The sequence below is a fragment of the Pelobates fuscus genome, chromosome 6 (assembly GCF_036172605.1).
Source record: "Pelobates fuscus isolate aPelFus1 chromosome 6, aPelFus1.pri, whole genome shotgun sequence".
NCBI lineage: Eukaryota > Metazoa > Chordata > Amphibia > Anura > Pelobatidae > Pelobates > Pelobates fuscus.
Genome location: NC_086322.1, coordinates 62,031,567 through 62,043,733, shown reverse-complemented (window position 1 = coordinate 62,043,733; position 12,167 = coordinate 62,031,567). Strand labels below are relative to the sequence as shown.

Below are 12,167 nucleotides of genomic sequence, written 5' to 3'. Positions count from 1 at the left end.
GACTATCCCAAGCTTTCAAAAATGATTGAAAGTAGCAGTCTACATAAAATCGCATCTACCCATACTAAAGTATGTTGGAGATGCGGACTAGAAGATGGGACTATATACCATATCTGGTGGGAATGTTCTAGACTCAACAATTTAAAATTACAGATGTCTGAATTAGTAAAATCTATTCATGATGACATAAATGAAATCAGTCCACAATTGTTTCTATTTAATATTGGATTTCCAACACAGGATAGCAATTTAAGACGACTCTTGACTCATATTTTCTTTGCAGTTAAAATTAATATTGCTAGATGTTGGAAATCCCCTATCATTATGGCCCCCACCCGCCGCCCAGGGGTGGGGGCCGGAGAGGGGGAGGACAGTAGGTCCTCCCCTCATTATCTTTATGGCCCCCACCCGCCCCCCAGGGGTGGGGGCTGGGGGGTGGAGGACAGTAGGTCCCCCCTCATTATCATTATGGCCCCCACCCGCCGCACAGAATGGGGGCCTGGGGGGGAGGACAGTAGGTCCCCTCCTCATTATCTTTATGGCCCCCACCCACCGGCCAGGGGTGGGGGCCGGGGGGGAGGACAATAGGTCCCCCCCCTCATTATCAATATGGCCCCCACCCGCCGCCCAGGGGTGGGGGCCGGAGAGGGGGAGGACAGTAGGTCCACCCTCAATGTTTTGAACCTATGTATCCAATAGCATTCCCTCTTGAGAAAGGTTAGATCAAGATCCCCTCCTCGTCGTCCAAGGGTCACTTTTTCAATGCCTGCAAATCTAACACCACTTGGGTCACCGTGATGATGACTCCTAAGGTGTCTTGCCACAGGGGTGTCTCTGAAGTTTCTGACGGAGTGTATATGTTCCATCACTCTCCTTTTAAAGGGACGGGTGGTTTTTCCAACGTATCTAAGGCCACATGTGCAGATCAAAAGGTAAATTATCCCTTTAGTGTTACAGTTAAAAATTTGTTTAACAGTACACACAATTTGGTCACTTGAATCCATTAGACATTTGGAATCTTTTTTCATGTACCTACATGTACCACATTTATAGGTTCCTTGTACAGAGAGCCAGTTGTAACTAACCTTTTTGTTGGAAAAATGGCTCGGTACCAAAAACTCCTTAAGGTTTCTACCCCTCCTTGCTGTAAGTGATACGTATGGGGTGACAGCTCCTTTGAGCTGGGGGTCTTGGGAGATAAGTGGCCAGAATCTCCCCATAATCCTTTTAGCTTGATCCCATCCAGAATCAAAATTTGCAATACAGCGAATGGGTGCCTGTTCATTAGGTACCGGTTTGTCTTTAAGGAGATCCATTCTGTCGCTTTGTAAAGCTCTCTGATAGGCCTGTTTCAAACAACGGTTGGGGTATCCCCTCTCCTTGAACCTAATCTTAAGAGATTTAGCCTGGATAATGAATTCTTCCATGGTGGATCAGTTTCGCCTGAGACGGAGATACTGTCCCACCGGGATTCCTCTCTTTAGGGTGGTAGGGTGGTGACTCTCCCACCTCAACATAGTATTTGTCGAGGTTGGTTTCCTAAAGAGTGTTGTCTCAATATTAAACTGAGGAGTGGTGTTGAAGGTACAATCAAGAAAGTTGATAGAAGAGACCCCAATCTCCATCGTGAATTTAAGGTTTAAATTATTGGAGTTCAATCTTTCCACAAATGCTTTAAATGAGTCTCCTGTGCCTGTCCAGACAACGAGGACATCATCAAGCCAGGGATGAGGGCCGGGGGGGGGGGAAGGAGAGTAGGTCTCCCCCCCCCCCTCCTCCCCCCCCTTCAATCACTATTGTGGCCAGAAAGAGTCCCTGTGGGTTTTAAAATTCACCTGCCTATTGAAGTCTATGGCTGTTCGCCCGGTTCGCGAACATTTGCAGAAATGCGCGTTCGCGGTTCAGTACCATGTAGAATGGAATTTCAGAAAACTATTTCTTCTCTGTATTTGGGCTAGTAATATGACTAAATGTGCAAAAAAACTAGAAGTTTCCAGGTTAAGGTTTGGAATGTTATGTTTGGTTTATGGATATCAGGATAAGTAAATCTAGGTAAGAGCCAGAAACAGCAGCTTTAACAAGCAAGAGATTATCTGGTAAGGGTATCCAGGTAAGTCAAAGTCAGAGCCAGGTAATAGTTCAGAAACAGGATGAGCAGGGTTGTAGCGAAAATGAACCTAATGCAAAGGTATTTAGAAACCAGAGTTCCACCTTTAGATTGGGATGTCTTTTACATGGTTGACTTTACTACTTAAGGGATGATTTGCACTTATCAGAACAGAAGCTCCTACCGATGTTACACAAATATTACACAGTTTCCAGAGTGGCCTGGTGAATTAAACTGAAAGTTTGACAAAAGTTCCATCAGAGCCATCATGGACATGGTGTTTTCTGAATTTCTTTTTGGTCATTGGGCTTGGTTCCTGACATGTTTGGTAAAATAAAATGTAATATTTTTTAATATGCATGCAGTAGATACATAGATAGAGATTGCCATTAAGAACCAAATGACCCATGTAGAATATTGTGTTTTTATTTTGTATTTGGTATAACAGCCAGTTCAATATGATGATATGAAGGATTTTAATGTATATCCATACTGTTTTCTGATTTCAATTAGCTTTTTTGTCGGGACTTGTTCAGTTTAGTGAATGACTCATGAATAGCATGTTGGAGATGCTGAAAGAATAATGAGGTCACAGTTTATTTCTTCTCTGGATGATGATAATTTTGTCAATAATGGCACATTAACTGATACGGTAGAATATAGCTTTCCTAGAATATTACGATACTTGTAGTTCAGCAACAGAGGATGCCTACATTCTATACAAGGGTAGTCAGGTATTTCTAAAACAAAGCTTTTTAGGAATTGTTCAGCTCTTTGTTGGCTACTTTAATGTCGTTCATTAAATTGCTGGTAAATATTCCTGAGCTCGTTTAAATGAAGAAACTAAAATCCAAGTTGGATGTAAATGTATGTATTAACTTGAGTAACTGTTCAAATGAACTAGATGAGAATTGATTGGACATAAATTATACTAAGAACATAATTAAATGTAACAAAGAGGAGTCAATATACTTCCAAGAACCTCAACACTGGCTTAATTTACATCAGCGACTGATTTTGTCAATGAAGAATGAATGTAGAAGCAGTAAAAATAAAAGTGCATGTATCTCATTATTAATAGCTGCTGTCTGTTGGTTCCACATGGAGGAACCAATCTTTCTTTCATCTGAAGACAAATACCGTATATACTCGAGTATAAGCCGAGTTTTTCAGCACATTTTTTGTGCTGAAAAACCCCAACTCGGCTTATACTAGAGTCATAGTCTGTATTATGGCAATTTGCATTGCCATAATACAGACTGGGGGGAGAGGGGTGCTGGCAGAGCTGTACTTACCTTTCCTGCAGCTCCTGTCAGCTCTCTCCTCCTCCGCGCCGTCCGTTCAGCACCTCGGTCAGCTCCCAGTGTAAGTCTCGCGAGAGCCGCGGCTCTCGCGAGACTTACACTGGGAGCTGACAGAGGGAGCTGCACAGACCGCGCGGAGGAGGAGAGAGCTGACAGGAGCTGCAGGAAAGGTAAGTACAGCTCTGCCAGCACCCCTCTCCCCCCCACTGAACTGCCAATGACACTGGACCACCAGGGAAGGAGCCCCCCTCCCTGCTATGTATCAAGCAGGGAGGGGGGACGAAAAAAAATATCATTTAAAAAAAAATTAATAATTAAATAATAAATAATAATTAAAAAAAAAATAATAATATATAAAAAAAATAATAATAATTAATAATATATTAAATGCCCACCCCCACCAACACATACACAAACACACACTGCATCACACACACTCACACTTCATTTATATACACACACTGCACTCACACACACTGCACTCACACACACTGCACTCATACACACTGCACTCATACACACTGCACTCATACACACTGCACTCATTATATACACACACTGGAAATAAATATTCAATTAATATATACGCACACACACTGCACTCATACACACACACTGCACTCGCACTGCACTCATACACGCACTGCACTCATACACGCACTGCACTCATACGCACACACTGCATTCATTATATACACACACTGTAAATAAATATTCAATTAATATAATTTTTTTTAGGATCTAATTTTATTTAGAAATTTACCAGTAGCTGCTGCATTTCCCACCCTAGTCTTATACTCGAGTCAATAAGTTTTCCCAGTTTTTTGGGGTAAAATTAGGGGCCTCGGCTTATATTCGGGTCGGCTTATACTCGAGTATATACGGTAAGTAAATGCGTGAGAGAAGCTCTTAAGTCTAGGGATACAAAGACTTATTCCTAACATTAATATGTTACTCTAACCCCACTCCACCTCCCCCCAGCATTGTAAAAGGTGAAATAACCCTTTATTTACTTACCCAATTTCAGGTCCGACATACCATTGGGTTGCAATCCCTGGCAAGCCTCCAATGTAACCTAGGCACAATCTCTGACCAAATAATAATAATGCTCGGGACCAGACACCGCAACCTTTCCACATCCTGCTTTATACTTTGTACCAGCAGCCTCTGTGGCACCTGCCCTAAATCATTCCCACCTGCGTAGATCAATAACAAAAAAGGTGATTGTCCTGAACCCAACCTCCTAAAAATCTCACCACACACTTCTCTCCAACTGAAACTCCTATAACCAAACCAACATAGTTGAACCAGGTGCCGTGGAAAGCCCAGTTGTTTTCCTTGTTGCCGAACTCTGGCTCTCTGGCACGCCCGATGGATGTATGAGTGGCCCAACCAGGCGACCCAGCCTACAAAAGAAAAGTACAGATTACTAAATACAAAATAGAGGAACCTACCACCCTTTTAAACCAAACGGTCCAGCCTAACATAAAACCTGTACCGCACAGACTTCCACCGACCTAGGCTCCAGTGGAAATTAATTTGCACAAAATCTCTAAGGAAAACATCCTAAACCTCAAGATCCGCCCTCATCATTGCCGTAATTCGGACAAGTGGTGCAAAGAACTGATCCCACAAGTAGCCATCGCGAGAAATCTACTAAAAACCGGTCCCACTGGTACGACCCGACAAGCAAAATTCAGGCGACCTAACAAGGATTGCAGCGCCCGCAGCGTAACCTTCCGTGCCATCTGCACTTTACAAACCACCCTCTGAAGTGCCGTCAACTTGTCAGCTGGTAGGTATCATTCCCCTGCCACTGAATCTATCTCCAGACCGAGAAAACTGAGACATGTAGCTGGTCCTACCTTTTTGTCTGCCGCCAAAGTCACTTTAGAAACTTGTGCCACCCATTCCAGTGTTCGCAGTACCACCTGACAAGTATCCGACCCGGAAGGACCAACACACAGAAAATCATCCAGATAGTGAACCAGGGACTTGCTACTGGATACTGACCTCACCACCCACTTGAGGAAAGTATTAAACTTTTCAAAATATGCACATGAGATAGAACATCCCATGGGCAAACAAAGGTCTACACAGTATTTACCCTCGAAGTAACAGCCCAGAAGATGGTGACAATCCGGATGTATTGGTAACAGCCGAAACACTGTCTCCACGTCAGCTTTTGCCAGCAAAACCAACCAGCTTGCGTCCCTAACCAACTCAATAGCTTGGTTGAATGATGCATAGGACACTATGTGGCGTTGATGTCATCATTGACTGACGACCCCTTCAGGTACAAAAGGTGATGGATAAGCCAGAACTTACCAGGCTCCTTTTTTGGCATAACTCCCAACAGAGATACACGAAGATTGGGTATGGGGGGGCCTCTTCAAAGGGTCCAGCCATCCTTCTCAATTGGACCTCTTTACCCAACTTGTCCCTCACAACATCTGGAAATTCTGCTACCGATTTCAAACAATGGAAGTGCTAAATACAATCCCGATCCCGAAATGTAATGAAAATCCCATACAAAAACCCTTCCCTCAGCAAGGTAGCATCTGTCTGATTAGCGTAGCGATTTAATCAGGGCAGCATAAACCGGCGTTAACCCAAGTGGAAGCAGTTGGCCCTGCGGAACCACCACCCCCTGCTGCTGCCATCCCACATTTTAAACATCGGCTGAGACCGTGGGTGCCACCGCTTCCAGAACACTCATGTTTGAAGCAATTGATGGATACCCACTGTTACGGTTACCCTTAGGCTAGCTGAGAGCTGGACCGTTTAGTCGTCTGGACTCCTAGTTGCTGAAGAGGGGAGAGCCGATTTCCATAGTATTCCATAGTCCTGTAAGTGTAGAATCATCCCACTAGCTATAGCATAGCTAGGATACCTTTCTACCCACAAAACGAGTCAAAGCAGCGATTTGAGGGTCAAGTAAGAACTGAGGACTGGGCTGACCAGCCTGCTTTTTATTGTGTTCACATGCAAACAGGATACTCCCAGGGGGAGGCATAAAATCACCAATCACATATTGGGTACCTCCCACACATCTCCTCCCCTCAGATAAACAGTTAACCCAATTATACAGTACATATTTTTAACCAAGTTCTGGATGTACCCCAAAACCAGGGGGTACCCCTTTAAATCCTACACCGCTGTACAGCTCTTGTTCAGGGGAGCAACATATCCGAAAACCAACCCGTTCGGATGAACGGTTCGGGAGTTAGGGGTTTTCAAAGTTTTGACCGACCGCACAGACTTTCTGGCCGAAAATAGTTCCACACGTTTAGGCCTTGCGGTCGGTCTCCGTTCGTACGGTAAAACTCCATGAACCCATTGCCATCCATAGTTATCCTGGGGGTCGCTGTACTCCCCATGCGAAGAGTAATCGTCCTACCGAACGGTGGGCCGTTCGGTAGGTCCAGCACGAAGTTATGCTATCCTGGAGGTCTCAGCGGTGTTCGCCTGTGTGCGTCTCCGTTTTTAGTTCCAGACGATTGCTGGCAAACACCGCTGTTCGTACGTAAGATGGCCGCGAACACGTGCAAAGTCCCGAAATGGCGGCCACCTATACGTTTACACAAAGGATTCGTGCTGAACCATACCAACGACTGCAAATACGTCAGAAAGGCGAAAATAGCATTTAACGGCATACAGTGCAATAAGGTTTTTGTAACAGTTTTTGTAACAGTGCTCCCTTTTTGTGGAACACTCTGGCAGACACCGTCTGACCCCTTTTCGGGGCAGACTAAGGCTGTCCAGACCGCTGGTTATGTTGGGCTGAGGTCCGTTTGTCTGGACAACCCGTCCGCATTGCCATTCTGTTTCCCGGGTCGGTAGGAAATGGTGAAATTGAAGGGTTGCAATGATAAGCTCCAACGTAATAACCTGCCGTTATCTCCAGAGACCCGGTTTAGCCACACCAACGGGTTATGGTCGGTGACCAGAGTGAACTCTTGTCCATATAAATAGGGAGTCAATTTCTTTAATGCCCATACCAAGGCCAAACACTCCTTTTCGATCGCTGCATAACTGACTTCACGGGGCAGGAGCTTCCGGCTGATGTAGGCCACTGGATGCTCCCCTCCATCTTCACCTACTTGGCTAAGGACGGCTCCCAGCCCGAACATGGAAGCGTCTGTATGGACGATAAAACGTTTATTAAGGGCTGGGGCCGCCAAGACAGGAGCATTAACCAAAGCATTTTTGAGGGCCTGGAAAGCCGTTTCACAGTGGGGAGACCACAGGACCTGTCGAGGTAAGTTTTTCTTGGTCAAGTCAGTCAGGGGTTTGGCAAGTGTGCTGTAGTCGGGTACAAATCGTCTGTAGTACCCTGCCGTGCCCAGAAAGGCTAAAACCTGGGTTTTAGTGATGGGGGTGGGCCAGTTGGCAACAGCTTCTATCTTGGCCGGCTCTGGTCGCTGTTTTCCGCACCCCACCCGATGACCCAGGTACTGTACCTCGGCCATCCCAAAGTGACATTTTTCTGGTTTCAGAGTCAGGCCAGCCGCCCGGATCTGATCCAGAACCATTCCTACATGAGCCAAGTGATCCTCCCAGGACTCACTGTGAATCGCTATGTCGTCCAGGTATGCACAGGCAAAACTCTGGAAGCCATCCAGGAGTCTATCCACCAAGCGCTGGAATGTAGCTGGGGCGTTCTTCATCCCAAACGGCATTACCTTAAACTGGTATAGGCCGAATGGGGTGACGAATGCCGACTTGGGGATAGCCTCCGGGGCCAGGGGAATCTGCCAGTAACCCTTACAGAGGTCGATAGTGGTCAGGTAATTCCCCCTGGCTATGCGATCAAGTAGCTCGTCTACCCTGGGCATAGGGTATGCGTCTGTCACTGTTTTTTCATTGAGTCTCCGATAGTCTACACAGAACCGGGTTGTCCCATCTTTCTTGGGTACCAGGACAACCGGGGAGGCCCAGGGACTATCGGAGGGCTCAATCACCCTGAGTTGTAGCATCTCATCTATCTCCTTCTTCATTCCGGTTCTAACTGCCTCGGGGATGCGATACGGGGGTTGGCGTAAGGGTGTTTGTCCGGGGGTATCGACCTGGTGGGTAGTTAAGGTGGTGTACCCTGGTTTCTGAGAGAACGTGAGGTGCTTGGACTGGAGGAGGGTATTGAGCTGCTCCCTTTCAGTGGGGCTAAGTCGGTCTCCTATCTGAACCTGGGTCACTACCCCTGTGGGTGGACTCTTTTCCAGTAAGTCGGGAATGGGTAGACTGTCGGGGTCTTCCTGGGGAGGACAACATACGGCGGTCACGTTCTCGGGTCGCTCCAAGTATTCCTTGAGCATGTTTACATGGAATGTCTTCCTAAGGTTGTTGTCGTGACAACTGGCTATAACATAAGTGGTGTCGCCCCTTTTTTCTACGATCTGGTATGGGCCCTGCCATGATGCTTGTAATTTGTCTGTCTTCACCGGCTTAAGTACTAACACCTTTTGTCCTACGGTAAAGATTCTCCTTCGGGCCCCCCTATCGTACCATACCTTCTGTCTTCTCTGGGCCGACTGGAGGTTAGCCTGCACTGATTTGGCTAGCTGCTCCATGCGGTCTCTGAGTTCCAATACGTATGGCACAATGGGGACACCGTCCGTTTCCGTCTCTCCTTCCCAGTGCTCCCGGATCAGGTTTAGGGGGCCCCGTACCTTTCGTCCGTAGAGCAACTCAAAGGGAGAGAACCCTGTCGTTTCCTGGGGCACCTCCCGATACGCAAATAGGAGATGCGGCAGGAAGCGTTCCCAATCTCGGTACTCCTGGGTGAACGTTTTGAGCATTTGTTTGAGGGTTCCGTTAAACCTCTCACAAAGTCCGTTCGTTTGGGGGTGATAGGGTGAGCTCAGGAGGGATTTAATTTTGCAAACCTGCCAGAGTTGTTGGGTCAATTCTGCTGTGAATTGGGTGCCTCGGTCGGATAGAATTTCTTTTGGAAATCCTACCCGGGAGAACACTTGTACTAGGGCATTCGCTACCGTATCCGCTTGGATGTTGGATAGGGCGACTGCCTCGGGGTACCTGGTAGCGTAGTCTACTACGGTAAGGATGTAGCGCTTACCGGAGGGACTAGGGGTGGCCAGTGGTCCTACTAGGTCAATAGCAACCCTGCTAAAGGGTTCCTCTACAATGGGCATATTGACTAGATGGGCTTTAGGGTGATCGCCTCGCCTTCCCACTCGTTGACATACATCGCAAGTATTACAGTAATTCTTAACATCAGCGTGTACTCCTGGCCAAAAGAATGTGTGGGTAATGCGGTGTAGCGTACGTGTTATAGCTAAGTGACCTGCCAAGGGAATGTCGTGTCCTATTTTGAGGATTTCCCGACGGTATTTGTGGGGTACTACCAGCTGTCGCCTACGTTGTCCCTTTTTCTCTGTCAAGCGGTATAGTTTCCCTTTTTCCCATAGAAAAGTTTCGTTATCTGCCCCGCTCCCCCCGGTCTCTGCTCGTTCCCGGTATTTTTGTAATGTCGGGTCAGTCCTAGACTCGGTCTCGAAAGTAACTGGGGTGTCCCAGGGTATGGGGTCTAACAGGTCAAGAGAAGTCGGGGTTGGTCTTACCTGGGTCTCCCGCACTGGTGAGGGTTCTCGGTCCGTCCGGGCTTGTGCTCGGGTAGTCACTGGGTTCACTTCGTTGTTATATGCTGGCGCATAGGCAGAAGTCATGGGGCCCAAATCGTTGCCCAGTAGTACTTCAGCAGGTAAATGGTCCATTATACCCACGTTCACAGCTCCTTTCCCCGCTCCCCAATCAAGATGTACTTTAGCGGTCGGAACTTTGTACACATCCCCTCCCGCCACTCTAACGGCTACGGTCTGCCCTGACCGCTTGTGTTCTGGCACCAAATGACTCTGTACCAGTGTTATGGTAGCCCCTGTGTCTCTCAACCCCTCGGTAGATCGCCCTTCGAGCCATACCTTCTGCCGATGGTGCTGTCGGTTATCCGAAGCCGCATATACCGGGTCTGCCTCGTGAAGCGGCCCCAAATATTCCTCCATAGGGGCCTCCTGGTTAACACAGAGGGCTCGGGCAGGACGGTATGGCCCAGAGGGGTAATTGTAATTCCTGGGCGTCTGGGGCGGGCCAAGAGGGCAGTTAGCCATGAAATGCCCTGGTTGCTTGCATCGGTGGCAAGTGGGCCTAGGACGATCAAAATTGTTATTGGGTGACCCTGAGTGTCTGGGGGGCCCGGCGGGTACCGGGGCCCGGAACTCCGTACGAGGAGGTGCACGGTAAACCTCTCTGGGCTCAACCCGTGCTGGAGCCCGGTAGTTTGTTGACTCGTGAAGACGTGAATCATAGTGTTCATCAGCTAATTTGGCCGCTTCTTCTAGGGTGGAAGGTCGCCTGTCTCGCAGCCACTCCCTCCCTTTTTGTTCCATGCCATCGTAAAAATGTTCTAAGAGGAATAATTGTAAAATTTCCTCACCAGTCACAGCTTTACTTCCGTTCATCCAGTGATTTACCGCTCTCCGCATTCGGTGCGCCCATTCCATATGTGTATCGTTAGGCTTCTTTTTCGTGCCCCGAAACTGCCGGCGATACGTGTCTGGAGTTACCGCGTATCGTCTTAGCAGAGTCTCTTTAACTCGTTCATATTGTGTCACTTCCTCAGCACCCAAGGTACGAAAAGCTTCCAGGGCTCGCCCGGATAGTTTCCCAGACAAGATCGTGGGCCACTCTCTGGTGGGAATCTGGTGCAGGGCGCATTGCCTTTCGAAGTCCGCCAAGTACTCATCAATTCCTGTCTCGCTCTCCAGGAAGGATCGGAATGCCGCAAAGGGTATTTTGGGCTTCCCAGTAGTTTCAACAGGAACGATTACTTGTGGGGCTTCAGCAGTGCGCTGTGCGTTGGCCATTTCGATGTTGTAGGCTCGGGTCTTTTGTAAATCCGCGTCTGCCTCCACCATCAATTGCTGTATCAGTTCTATAGATGGGTTTGGCCCGTATAAGGGAAGCCTCCCCCGAACAATTCTTGCCTTTGCATCATCATCCGTGATTGGTGGTTCCGCCATTGTGGAGCTTTGATCCAGTTCTGTCAATTCTGCGATCAGTTCCCTCTTTGGCCGGTTGCTGGCGTGCCTTCCTCTGCTTTCCAATAAATCTTTCAGGGTTGTACGTTTCAATTTCGTGTAGGTGCTCTCCATCCGTTCTGTGCCTCTCCTAGGATATCCAGAATCATCCCGCCGCTGCCACCAAATGTTACGGTTACCCTTAGGCTAGCTGAGAGCTGGACCGTTTAGTCGTCTGGACTCCTAGTTGCTGAAGAGGGGAGAGCCGATTTCCATAGTATTCCATACGAGTCCTGTAAGTGTAGAATCATCCCACTAGCTATAGCATAGCTAGGATACCTTTCTACCCACAAAACGAGTCAAAGCAGCGATTTGAGGGTCAAGTAAGAACTGAGGACTGGGCTGACCAGCCTGCTTTTTATTGTGTTCACATGCAAACAGGATACTCCCAGGGGGAGGCATAAAATCACCAATCACATATTGGGTACCTCCCACACATCTCCTCCCCTCAGATAAACAGTTAACCCAATTATACAGTACATATTTTTAACCAAGTTCTGGATGTACCCCAAAACCAGGGGGTACCCCTTTAAATCCTACACCGCTGTACAGCTCTTGTTCAGGGGAGCAACATATCCGAAAACCAACCCGTTCGGATGAACGGTTCGGGAGTTAGGGGTTTTCAAAGTTTTGACCGACCGCACAGACTTTCTGGCCGAAAAT

The 12,167-nt window shown here is 47.6% G+C and overlaps 1 protein-coding gene across 2 annotated transcripts in view; it reads left to right on the top strand.

Moving 5' to 3' along the window:
• Positions 1–12,167, top strand: part of SLC2A9 (solute carrier family 2 member 9) — a 248,021-nt gene that overhangs the window by 92,319 nt on the left and 143,535 nt on the right. The window lies entirely within an intron of this gene.